Below are 13,699 nucleotides of genomic sequence, written 5' to 3' on the forward strand. Positions count from 1 at the left end.
CGCGCTCTCTTTTTGTTTTTCAAGACACAGGTCGCTTTATTTAAACCTCCAGCACAAGCTCGTGCGAAACAATAACAACAATAAACAGGACAGTTACATTAACGGCGACAATCGCCACGTGTCGGGCAATGCCCCCACAGTCACTCCTTTAAGTAGATCACGTGCATCTTGGGCTCACATCACTGGCATCATCATCATCGTCGTCGTCATCATCGTTATAACGATCATCGGCGAAATCAACATTATTCTGCCGGGGGGGGGGGGGGGGGGTCGACAAACCATAAGTATATAGGAATGTGGAATTGTCACACGCGGACCAGGGCTTCCAACGAGGGCGAGCGACGCCCTTGCGCGTGAGCGGGGAGGCCGCGTGTTCTCTTCCTGTTGGTTGCCGCCCTCTGGCCACGTTCTCGACCATCACCTCTCTGCTGCACGAACAATCGTGGCCGTTCGGAATCGACGCGTTGTTTCGTCTCGTTTTTAGTTGCCGTCTCTTTGGAACTGCCACTGTCCACTGCTTTCACGTGAACATGATTAGGATGCACCCGAAATAATCGATTGTCACACGCATGATGTCGTGCATGCATCGCGGATGTAAAGAGTCTTATCTGAATAATTGAATTGTTGCATGAAGCCTTCCCGGCCCGAGTAATTTACCCTCCAATGTTGACACAATGTGACTGAAATGTGTGCATTTAACCATGTGTGCATTACTGTATCTGTGGAGGACTCCACTTTACCCACATAGTGTCAAGATTGGAGTTGAAATTTATTTTCATGGGCTAAGGGCTAAAAGCGACCCTGGATGTATGAATAAGTACGAGTAACGTTCATGAATACTGCACGGCCTTCACTACCAACTTATTGTGTATGCATAAACGAGACACCTGACATTTTTACTTTGAATTACTGCGTGAAAAAAAGTGCCACAGCTGCACAAAAACTTGGTCTTGCAAACTCGAGAATGTTCCTCAATGGGAATCATTATTTCAAAGAATAATTTTTATTTTATATCCCAGGTGAGAGAGATTCAATTTGGGCACTGTGGTTTTAATGGTGCGAATTGCTGAAACGCGCCGCCCTCGTGAGCCCCAAGGGTCACATGACCACCCGCGTCAGTTGTGTTGCATCAAATTTGTATGCCCCACGTAATTCATATATTTTTTTTAAAAATGCGTAATAACGCTCGGCCCATCCATCTACCGATGCAGATAGAGTATCACTCGCACGCCGATGTTAGCCATGATTGGGAATCAAACTGAGGTGTGTCTTCAGAGTGTGCGGTGGCTATAACCGCTGTGCCACTACTCCACTCACAACAGTGTTACTCAGTTTATCTGGGAGTGCTGGTGACATTTGACGAGTGTTTACCCATCGAACAGAGCGCTTTCTTGCCCGTGTGTCTTTCATGGCTTTCAAGGAGCATCAAGCATGGAAAACAGCACCAAAATATGCCTCGGATTTAGCTCGAGGGCCAGCCTGTGGCTGCAGATTTTGGCCTCATTGGTGAGGCTGCCACTGTTTAACGGGCTTACGTCAGCATCTTACCGCAACACTGGAGACCTGCGTGATGGGCTTTGGCAAACGGGACGAGCTCGCCGTGATCTGTCCGCTGCTGGATGCGGTACGTCCCCAAGCCATCGACATCTTGTCACGGCCTCGCAGTGCAACTAACTATCTATCTGGCGCACGCTGCACACGAGTTGATTTCATTGCTCCGTCTCATGCAGCGGACGTCCTCCCCCCACCGTGCGTTGCCTCGTCTCTTTCGCTGCAGCGCCGTCGTAACCCACCAATCCCTTCCAGCGGCGTACGTCTGTCCCCAAGCTCGCTTATTTTTTAAATCCTTTATATTAAGTTCGCTTGCTTGCTTGCTTATGACCGTGCAAATCTTTCGGTCGTTTTTTAACCCACTTCCCGTGATCCAATCGAGCTGACATTTTGCACACAGACTCGTTGTGCGAGACAATTAATGTTCGTGAATTTTTTTTTCCAAAATGTTACACTGTTTAGGGAAAACAAATTAAATATTTAATTAACAATTGCTTAATACTGGCAGACAATCATCTGACCCATAGGTGGCAGCCATCTCAAGCCAGAGGACGAGAGGACTCTAGCCGCCACGCATATAAAGGATTTAGAGTGAAAAACTTTGTTTTTACGGGTTATACTTATTTGTAAATTACTTTTAATTACCCTACCACGGGGGGTTGGGGGGCGGCCGTTGTACAACTTCCGCAACAGGCGAAGTGGTGCATAGCGGGATGGGCGGCTCGGACAGACAGCCAACGCGGACGTGTAGGACCGTGGCGATTTGTGGCAGGTGCGTCAGATCCCTTTTCTTCGGGGAAGGAAGGGGGAAAGGGGGAAGTCAGTTTCATCTCAAGTTCAGTCAAATCGACTCAGGGTCTCTGGAGTGGCATTCACGAGGGGGCCCCAAAGCTGGTCGAATTCTTCTTCCCTATTCCTCAGTTTCAGACTCGGGTGTTTCTAAAGCTGCTCGGGCGAAGAGGGAGTTATTTCAGAGGGTGAATGAGGGCGCCCCATGCCCGCTTGTCTTTCTTAATCAATGTGGCAGCATCTCTCACTCAGCACGTGTTTGATGAATCGTATATATTTTTCTCTTCCTGTCGCATTGACTTCTAGATAAAGCGTGTAATATAGGAGGCTGGCGTTTCTCTTCTCAGCTCTGAAGACGGGACCAGTTGGCCAAAACATGAGCCTGAAAAAATGTTTCGCCTTTGTAAATTCAAAGGTCATTTTTCCATGCTGGGTGATTATCGGAACGAAGTTTGCTCAGTTTTACTGTTCAGTGACAGCTGGTCAAACATTCTCTTTTTAATAATCATAGCCAGGTGAAGGAACCCCGTTGAGTTACATTATCTGTTCTTAAAGCTACACCTGTATTTAAACATATCCGCTCAAAAACAACAATCCACGAGAATTGGCATCCTGCAGTTAACAGCGCACCGAGAAAATTGCCTTTTTTATTGCCTCGTTTAGTTTTCTTGTACTCCCGTTATAAATGTGTTGGCCAGGTGTATTGGTGTTAATTATTAACGCAAAGGACAACGACAACAAACATCCCTCCCATCGTTTGTGTTGAGCTCCACTTGGGTCCACCTGAGCCCATTCTACATCAAACGCTGCTCGCAGATTCCCCCCCACCCCAAACGGCTTTAATAGGCGCTCGCTAACAGCACACGCGTGAACGGTGATCCTTCTCCCTGCAAAAAAAGACACAGATCGCCCCTATAGCCTCAACAGGCTGTTGGGGCAAGTGCTTTTAGCGAGCACCTGTGAAGGCCGGCACAGCACACGAGGGGGTGAGTGGCCAGCACCACGCCCGACCACCTTTGTCTCCCCCAGTGGCGATGTTTACACGCCGCACTCAGTACTCGACCTCGGGTAGGCCCATGACCGGTTCAGCTAATCGTCACTGGCCGTGAGCGGGAATCGAACTCGGGTTGCCGGGTTCATTGCGCCGCGTACTGTCACTGCACTACCATTCCCCACTGCGTGCACATGCACGTGAAGATCCCTCTGTGGCTTTGACAGACAGTTGGTTCAAATGCAAAATCGTTGAACCGCCCTGTAGCCCCATACACCATTGGAGCAAATGATGTGAGCGAGCACCTATTGAAGCCCGCACGGTGAAGGCCCGATCTCCTTTATCTCAGGACTGGTTCGGGATATCACTCGTGACTGATGTTGATCAAGGCCAGGAATCGAATTTTGGTTGACTGGTTCAAAGCGGCGTGCGTGCTAATCCCCTGCCCGCGATGTGCAGATGGCCACGTGTTTGATTGCCACGCAGGATCTGTTTTGAAATGGCTGGTTTGGGGTCGGCATGATAACTCATCAAGATGATTCGAATAAAAAATGTTTGTGTGTTTAGCTTGTGTCTATATATAACCCGCACGGGTTATCTAAACTGACCGCCTTTGTCTCCCCAGTGCAGCTGAGATGACCCGTGTGAGTTTAAACGTGCAGCTGAGATGACCTGTGCTGGTCATCTCAGCTGCACATTTAAACTCTCGGACAATCTTCCACGATGATTTATCGTACGTGATCATGTTAAGGGCACTAAAACCGCATACTATTTTTCGTCACGTTGCAAAATTTGTTGGCAACTAATGCGACGTATATTAATTTTTTAAAGCCAGATTTTAAGTTGAGCTCGCTGAAAGGTACAGCAGTCACATGAGCAGACGCAAGAGAGGAGAGATGCCAACCGCAGATGTTGGGCATAGTGGCTCATGTGCAGGCGCTGGACGTACGGCTTGCTTCACAGGAATGTACAAGAAGGTAATGGCTTTGGCTGAGGGCTTTCATCCAGAAGTGGGTAGATCAAGTCCGGTGATGATAGCGGCGGCGGAAATCATCGCTTTGTTAAATGGTCACGCAAAAAAAAAACCTATAAAAGTCACTGTCGTTTTGAACCGAATTTTTATGTTATTACCGAATAGCAGAGGCAGTTTTAATTAATTGTACGGGCATTCCACACTTCGCTTTGTCTGAAATGCATTGCATTCGTATGCATATGAACTGCCACGATTGATACAAATTGAAGATAATGTACATTCTTGTGTCAGCCAGGACTAGTCTGACCGGTTTGCCCCCCCCACCCACAACGAATCTGAAGTTACAGCAGTCGGGCCAAAACATGGTGTTCACGACTCGAGTACTCTTGTGCCAAAGTGGTTACACATTCCTGCAGAGCCAGAGAGAGTGGCTGGCTTGGGTGGCTTTGTGTGGCCGTGGGGGTGGGCATCACAAGCTCGGTTCCACAAGACTGAAGAGTAGGGGTGTGTCGGGGGGGGGTCTTTGAGCATAGCGTTGTGCATTCAAATCTTGTGACGGTCACATGACATGCATGCATGTGTAGTGGCGTTAGCGCAGGGTTTGAAAACAGCAGTTGCATTCATGTACGAGATTGCAAACAGTGAGGTCTGCTCTGGATAAGCAGGTGCAGGCGGGTGGCCTGGAAAACAGTAGACACAGAGACGCCAGCAATTAGGGAAAGAGGCAGTGATTGGCTGGCTGCAAATGCAAACGCGGGGTAGGCGCCAAAGAGGCAAGAGGTAGAGGCGATAAGGGGGAGAACGAACACGTGCAAGAGACACCGGCTTAATGAGGGCCATCTGAGGGCACTTAATGAGGAGGGGGATATTAGGGGAACGTGTGAAGCAACGGGGTTGAGTTGGTTGAAGATGAAGCAGTGAACAGTATTCAAGACAAGTCCAGGACCTCGCCCCTCCATACCTCGTCCTCCCCAGCGGTGTTGGCTGATCCCCCGCTGCGGGGCACGGGCGAGGTTGGAGGTGCAGGAGTTGACAGGCTAGCGAAGGAGAGGCTAGCGGAATCTTGAGTCTGAGTGTGATAGGCTAGCGGGGTGAGAAGCTAGCAGAGTATACAGAGAGAGTCCGTGACAGGCTCGGAGAGCGGGGAGTAACAAGCTAGCGGAGCAAGAGAGAGTAAGCTCTAAGTAGCAGGCTAGCGGAGGAAGAGTTTGCGACAGGAGTGCGTGGTGTTGAACGTGAGGAGCATCGGTGTGGGATGCTGCAAATAAAGTGACACAGCGGAAAAAGACAAAGTTGTCTGCGTGAATAAACACCACTACACATGCATGATGGGAGCCTTTGCCTGCATGCTGTTTGTGAGCGGAGGACCTTTGGGCGTTAGTAAAATGCAATTGTCTCGGGCCTTTTTGCACTGCCCTGTTGTGATGGGTTTTCCTCAAAATAAAAAAAGTTACATTTTAATTATTGGTGCCTGCAGGCAAGTGTACGTGGGGGGGGTCCGTATAACGTAGAGATGTCAGCCCGTGTCACGTGTGGGCCCCTAGAGAGATGTTTGACAGCAGTGTACAATGGTGACCGTCCTGGACTGGCGAGTCCCAATGAGGACACACCTCCTGTGATAGACCCCGGCGACGAGGAAGATCCCCTAGCTTTCATGCTCCGCGAAGCTTCTGGGGGCCACAACCCAAAAACCGCATTGGCAGACGCGGATACTCGAAGCACGAATGGAAAGGTTAAACACTCTCCGTTGTGCGACTGTGGGTCACCACCCACAATAAAATCGTGTGGAACAAACAAACGACTCTGGTGGCATGAGTAAGGGCCGAGAGCGTTGTACGTGCGGCGGTGCTGTTTGTGAGCGCACCGAGTTGCTGAATCTACGAAGCGGCAGGAGGTCTCACCGGACCTGATGGTGAGACTCTGCTTGCCACCTTGTCCCAGTTGAACCAATATCATCCTCTTTTTTTCTGAGATAGCTGTTCTTGGGAAATCTGCAAGTATATCCAGATAAAAACTGAAGGGGAAGGAAAATGTATTTTAATGTCCTAGGAAGACATCGATTTCCCCTGATATTAGAAGTCCCGGTTTGTGTGCTAATTATGCACCACCCAAGACATTGCATCTCAATGTAGTTCTCCCCCCTTCTGGTTTTGCGAGATAAATTATTGTTTCCGTGATATGTCCCTACTTGATAATTGGTTTTTTACCCTTTTATCTGGCAACAAAACTGACACCTTTTTTACAAGGAGTCATGTTTGCATTGACCACAATACCTGCAGTCATAATGCAAACAAAAAACATAACTGATAATGTATGCACTGTCCTTGAAGTTGATTGGTCCACACCCGAGACAGCTTTCCTTAGAGCCTAGTCTCACGTGGGTTGGACCAGATGACGCCAAAAGGCGTCATCAACTTCAAGGACAGTGCATACATTATCAGAGTTATGTTTTTTGTTTGCATTATGACTGCAGGTATTGTGGTCTATGCAAACATGACTCCTTGTAAAAAAAGGTGTCAGTTTTGTTGCCAGATAAAAGGGTAAAAAAAAATTATCATATTTTTTCTTCTGGCAAATGAGGTCCCAATGATGTCCCTACTTGTTTTTGTACCAAGCCTAGGTGAGTACCGTCACCCCGAGCCAGTCGTCGTTGCGATAAGAGCCTTGAGTGGATAGTCGAACACGCGAGCACGCACGCACTCACTGGCAAGGAAAAATCCCTTGGGGGTGAAATGATGTGGTGGGATGATACATGCGCCTCTCCGAGTTTACATATCAACGATCTAAAATGGTCGCACGCACGCGCGCGTCGGGATTTCTCGCTCGTTATATTTGCACCGCACGTCCATAGAATTGGGCTTCCATCATCACACAGCCCTTGCCGGGGGGGGGGGGGCGTGGGGCATCGCCCGTCTTGCCGCTCCTCGCTTTCCTCCCGAGTCGTCGCGCCCCGAGATATATTCAAGATTGGAAATTTAAATTAAAAAAAATATCGTCGTGTTAGCATCACTTGACATCGCAAAGGAATAAATCCGTCTTGTGTATTTCTTCTTACTCTATTCTTATTATGTATCCAGACACAAGACGTCTTGACCTTTGTGCGAACGACGTAGTCCCGCCATTCATTTGGATCGCTGGAGTCAAATAAAAGCTCTTCATTAGGGGACCGGCAGCAGGAGGAGCAGCAGGCAGCCGCGCGCTCGCGTCTTCTGTTCCGAGTAGCGTCGTCGGCTGTTCCGAGTAGCGCCGTGATGCACGGCGGGCCGGGCAGTGTCCACGAGTGTGCGGCCGGTCCGCTCGGAGAACAAACGCGCGGCTCGCGCACAAAGGAGGGCCACCTCCCGCCGCCTTGCGCCGGTCCCATTGACTCGCACGGCTTGCGGAGGCGAAACGTTTGCCGGTTTCTCGCATTGAACTGCCCATCCCCACCGCCCACTCTATTATGATTAATACTACTCGTGACGAGTTTTTGCACGTGGTCACCGCGTTTCATTTCACACGTGCGAAACACCTCAACGCAGTCGTCGATAACGCTATCTTAAAAGGAATACAATATACTCTTTGGTTCTTTCGGTAAAGTCACGTAGGTAGAAAAAATAATAGATCACGACGTTTCGATCGCCACACAAGCAATCGTCCTCAGGTTGGATAGAGAAAAAAAAATACGGGTGTGTTTTTTTTTATTATTACCATTAGAGTTTTTCACCCGGAACGTCCCTTGAGATAGAAAATCTCGTTTGCAAGGCTGTCCAGGCTGTCGGTTGACACACGCGGCAGCAAGGCCACGTAATGACACGTGTACACGCAACCGTAAATCTACGATTTGTACGGTTTGCGAACTAATATATCACAGACGACGTTTTGGGCAATGGACCTTGTTCAGAGATTTTCGAGGACCTCGCCAGGCTAATAGTCCATGCCGTATCATCATCACGCGGCCGACACTGAAACACATTCCTGCGGAGGGAGCTGGTAGGAACGTTGGGTTGCTCGGTCAATGGCCAGGGTCAACGGCGACGTGGTGTATTCCGCAAATATGGATGACTGTGAGGGCGGGCACAAGCCGGCGTGAGTAGGTTAAACGTTGAGTTTTATAAGGGCACCACGGGGTGACCAGCCCCTCCCCACCCAGCCCCACCCCTCCCACCCCCCACCCTGCCCCACCCTCCCCACCCAGCCCCTCCCCACCCAGCCCCACCCCTCCCATTTTTGGATGCACGACGGACGGACACAATAATCCCCTGTGGGCTGATGTAACCAGGAGGTTCTTACCAGTATAAGCCTCTTAACTGTGGTGGCAGAATAGAAGGTGATAAATATTGACCCGAAATATTGCCTTACATAATTTCTCCTTTTAAGAGCCACAGTGTAAATGATAGATGTGTTGATTTTTCATCATTATTTGTGATTGTACACCACTGCCGATGCAGCATCGCCAATTAATTGTTTTACGTCTCGTGTGAGCCCCAGTGCGCGTGTGTTCTCCTCTTGTGAAGGTGATGCGAGGTTCCAGCAGATCTTATTAGGTGGTGGGGCAGCGGGGTCCACACGCTGTTTGTGCTCTCTAACTCTTCATTAAACATTCATTTGCTCGCTGTAAAGCGCAGTTAATATTGCATTGAGCCTTATTAAAAGGGGCCCAACTCAAACACTATTGTTAGCCTGGGGACTTAAACGCGCATTTGTTCACGTGAAAACACAACAAACGTCCACGCCGCGTGCGCTCTCGCGCGTTTGTGTCAGCTCTTTGATTTTTTTTTATTGAGCGGAAATTAATTTCCGCCAAACAATCATTAACGCTCTTGTGCCGCACGTATGACTTTTGCAGTATTATTTCCAGACGCAGGTAAAGGGATTTTTTTTTGCTGTCCTTTTGTGTTGAGCTCCGCTTACTCACTCCCAGAGCGTTCGAGGAGTTTGGGGGGGGGGGTGGCGGAAATAAAAACACTAGTGATAAGGTATTCGAGCCGCAGGAGAGGGCACGTTTCCGCTCCCTGGCATTCTTCATCGGGCGCTTTCGCATTTTTCACCGCGCGAGGATGAGCGCTGCGTGCGTGTCGAGGCGCACGCAGCGCTCCTGTGCTGCGTCGTGCCCAGCGTCCGTGACGCCGGCGACCACGGCGCGCAGCTCCTGTCCACAATTAATTGGTGTCCCGACGAGCGGCGAGCCGACCCGGCCTCGAGTGAATTACCGCCTGCCGGCGTGCCCGCGGGCTCGCCGTAATGGTTGTCCGCCGAAGCGAATTGGCCGGGCAGCTCCGTCCCGCAGACTCGGCTAAGGGAGAGGGAGTCGCGCTGTGGGGACGAGAGGGTTGTCCGTCGTGGAGATGGAACGATGAAATCGGCTCAGGTGCTGGGGGGGGGGGGGGGGTAGCGCTACGCTGGATTGTCACGTCGCGTTGCCGCAAGCGAAGGCGGTGACTCGGGGAGACCTTCATCCAGCAGTGGATTGCTCGTGGCGGGTGATGAACAACGCAACTCGCCTGGACACAGGCTGTGCCAGACCTGGTCTTAAGCACCTCCATGCGTCTGTATAAATGCACGCACGTTGAAGCAGGACAAGTTATTGGTAAGTAATTGGATGGCTTCGACATTACAAAGGGCTGAGCGCTTATGTAAATTGGCGTGGATTGCTCCCTGCTCACTGAGATAATATCGTAATTAGCGCGGACAACCGCAACAAGAACACCAGCGCACGATTACAGATGCAGTCACGATGTAATTGGCAATATTCATTCCGCTGAGCAATTGGTGCTAACTGTGCGGGCGTGATGCACACCCATTCGCGAGGATCGCCCTGAGAATTGCCGCACATCGCCGACACGCTGACGAGGCCGCAGAGGCGAGCTTGTTGGTGAACCGGGAAATAAAAGAGGGCTCTCACCGTCTCCGCTTGGGGTTGGAGGCCACTGCTTTGGGGGGGGGGGGGGGGGGGGTCAGATGTTACGGGCATGGGCTGGGGGCCAGTGGAAATGGTGAGAAGGGGTTTGCTGTTGTGCTTTTCAACTGAAGCTGAAAGCGTGAATTCACGAGCCCTTGGCCGTTGGTCTGTAATAAAGGGGACGCAATATTTCTCAAGTCGAGTCGATCCAACACGAAACCGAACATTTGCATCGGGTTGTGTTTTTGCATTGGGGTCTTGCCCGAGTTCGAAACCGGCCAAAATCATCAGAACGGTTGCTCAAAACTTGCAGGCACGAACCAGAAAAAGAAGGGCGATTTGTAAATATGCAACAAAAAAAAGTTTTTTCCCCTGACAGCTATCTGTCGTCTTGTCGTGCTGCTGATTAAATACATGCGAGAACAAACGCGCGGCGGAAGGCATTGCAAATCCATGCCCATGCATAATTTCCCCCCCCCTTGTTTTTTGCAAGTGGAGACCACCCACTCGTGAAGGACTGCGCTTTGTCCCTGCAGTCATTGTCTTCGTGTCTGCGTAACAGCGCCAGTTATTGAACAACAACAACAGCAGCAGGCATCACAATCAAGCACTGGAGGCCGGTTTCGACTGGCTCTGCTTGCGAGCGTGCGCGCAGGGAGGCAACTGCCCACTGGAGCAACTTTCATCATCATCCTGAGCTGTCCAGCCATGATCTGTTCACTGCTGGATGAGCACCCCCCACCCTCCCCCCCCAAGTCACCGCCATCACTCAGTCTTGCGATGCAAAAATTCACCCAGGTCCTGCACATGAGACCTGATTTCATCACTCCATCTCCTGGGTGTATGTCGCCTCGTGTGTGCTCACCTGGTCTTCCCTTGGGCTGCCACTCTTAGAAATTGGGTCCATCTTTTTAAAACACACTGCATTATCAACCCTTCCAGTGTCGTGTTTTGTCCAAGCCCGCTTGTTTTTCTCAAGAGTCGGTGTGATGACGTCGCTAACTTACGCGCGTGTCCCCAATCCTGCCTGTCGATGTAATTCCGAGCGCGAACGACTTTCTCCACTGGAACATTTGCCACTGACGCTGTTGGCTACAACAAAACCACTGGGTAGGCTGCAGGCGATTTTGCTCTTCAGAATGCTGGCAGGCCGTGCAATCAGATTGTGAAATACATCCGAGAACAAACGCACGATTAGGCGGACAAACTGTGCGTGCTGCGATTCACGCCGTTGCAATTGGGCACATTGTCTCGTTCCATTCTCGTGATTAAAAGCAAGAGTCTATTCTTTATTTCTTACATTGTGGTGAATGTAGTGTGGCCTCCGGTGGCATTACTATTCACCCCCAATCACTGATGCCACGAAAGAACCGTCCAGGATTGAATCGATACCTCGGGGAAAATAATAAAAACGTCCCCACGTCTTGTGGCTGGTTCTGGCCACCGCGGACTTTAGGAAAAATCACAGGAAGCGCTGGAATGCGATCGCAGAAACACCGGCCATGAACCCAATCCACTGCACGTCACCTGGAAATGAGCTCTCGGCTCACGAATCTGCATGGGGACATCGGTGGTTGCATGCGCAGCAAATACACACACTGCTCCTGCGGCCGATACGGATCACTGCGTGGTGGTGGTGGTGACGGCGGCTAATCACGTGGCCTGTAATCCAGCACTGTGCAGGCGAGGGTCGCTGGGTCACACAATTAGGCGCCACGGTGGCAACATGTTAACTACCTCGCCTGGTCAACAGGAGGTCGTGGGTTAGATCCCGACCCTGGCTCCTCTATATTTGGAGTTTGTGTGTTTCTCTCCCCGTGGTCACGTGGATTTTTTCTCTCCGAGGCCTCCAGTTTTTCCCCTCCACATTTAAAATCAACGTGCATTTAGTGTTTGGCTGCTATACATTTCCACATGTTAAGCCACTTCATCGGGCTTCATCATTTGTGGCCAGATCGCTTCTGAAAAAGAGTTTAATATAGCTCACTAGCTTGTTTGCCTGTCCAAGGACGAGTGTTATTGTAGTAAATCTGAAATATTCAATAGAAAAATTGTTCAGCTCATAGTTATTAATGAGGGGGGGGGGGGGTTGCCCCACGTGGAGTGACGTCACTCGCTAATGGTTATTGTGGAGGGGTGCGGCATGTGTAGTGACATCACCCGCTCATGATTATTAATGAGGGGTGCGGCATGTGGAGTGACGTCACCCGCTTATGATTATTAATGAGGGGAGGGGTGCGCTGCGCTACGAACCCGACGACCCGAGTTCGATTCCCGCTCACGGCCACCACCGGTGACGATTATTTTAACCGGTCCTGGGCCTTCCCTAGATCGACTCGGCCTCAAACGAGTAATTGGTGTGGTGTGTGAACATCGCCACTGGGGAGACAAAGGCGGCCGGGCATGGTGAATCCAAGTCCCGGGCGAAGCCGGGTAGTAAAGCTCGTACCTAATAAATGAAACTTAAAAACTGAAAGCCAAATCACCCCAAATGCTCCCAGTCTTGTTAGGGCTTGGAAGCTAAGCGGATTTAAGCCTGGTAAGTACTTGGATGGGAGACTTCCTGGGAATAGCAGGTGGGCTGTGAGCTGAGCCACGGGCAGGTATTATAGTAGCAGATGCTTAAATCTATCTGTGCGGATCTTTGAGTGTCACTCCTTCTCGTATGTGTTTCATCAATGGCAGTGACCAAACAGTCCAATGGAGAACTATTCTGAAGAAGTCTCGAGACTGGGAGGCTATTCTGTGAATATCATGGGCATTGAGGTTTTTTTCATCATTAATTATAACTGTATTTAACGTGCACATTATTCGGAGCCAAAAACTCACAAGGCGTACGCGAATGGAACTGCTGATAGTTACGGAATTGGAAACACTCTAAGCACCTGTTATGTCACTGCAATTTTTGTTTTACTTTTATTCGGCAAAAACAATCCAGATATGGCATAACGCTCCATATGGCAAACATTTCAGTCAGACACAACACCTCATTGCTGTTGTGAGCGTACGTTGCCCCGAACATGAGCTTGTTTGTGCAGTCCGTAGTTAGCGGATCGTGATGTCTCGTGGCAGGCGTATTTGTTGGCTCGGCTTGCACACTAACCTTGACTCAAAACATCGCAACGCACGAGGCTGCCAGCTCTTCCTCGCCAATGCTTTTCTGACGATAATGAAGATGATGATACCGGTTTAATGTTCATGTAACTTCATTTTGAATTGTGCAATGATCGGCCGAAAAATTGTGCCAACTTACGCTGCAGGTAACATATTGCTTAACAGAATCAGAATATTTTTTTCTACCGGAGGACTCTGATGAGCTGTAAACATTATTTTTCACAGATGAACAATGCAGACGTCCAGAATAAACGCCTCATTCGAGAGTAAAACATCTCACCCCCCTGGTGTTGACATTCCTCCTTGAAGACACTGGTGATGTCACCATCGACCGCATCAGAGCAGCTTCAGCAGACCGATACGCAAACATCTCCTTCATAACTCGAACATGCATTTTGAC

General features: G+C 49.9%; 1 protein-coding gene across 1 annotated transcript in view; it reads left to right on the forward strand.

Moving 5' to 3' along the window:
• Positions 1-13,699, forward strand: part of LOC133351310 (N-acetyl-beta-glucosaminyl-glycoprotein 4-beta-N-acetylgalactosaminyltransferase 1-like) — a 110,226-nt gene that overhangs the window by 16,674 nt on the left and 79,853 nt on the right. The window lies entirely within an intron of this gene.

This window comes from Lethenteron reissneri, chromosome 37 (genome assembly GCF_015708825.2).
Source record: "Lethenteron reissneri isolate LAM-NWPU_2019-01 chromosome 37, ASM1570882v1, whole genome shotgun sequence".
Lineage (NCBI taxonomy): Eukaryota > Metazoa > Chordata > Hyperoartia > Petromyzontiformes > Petromyzontidae > Lethenteron > Lethenteron reissneri.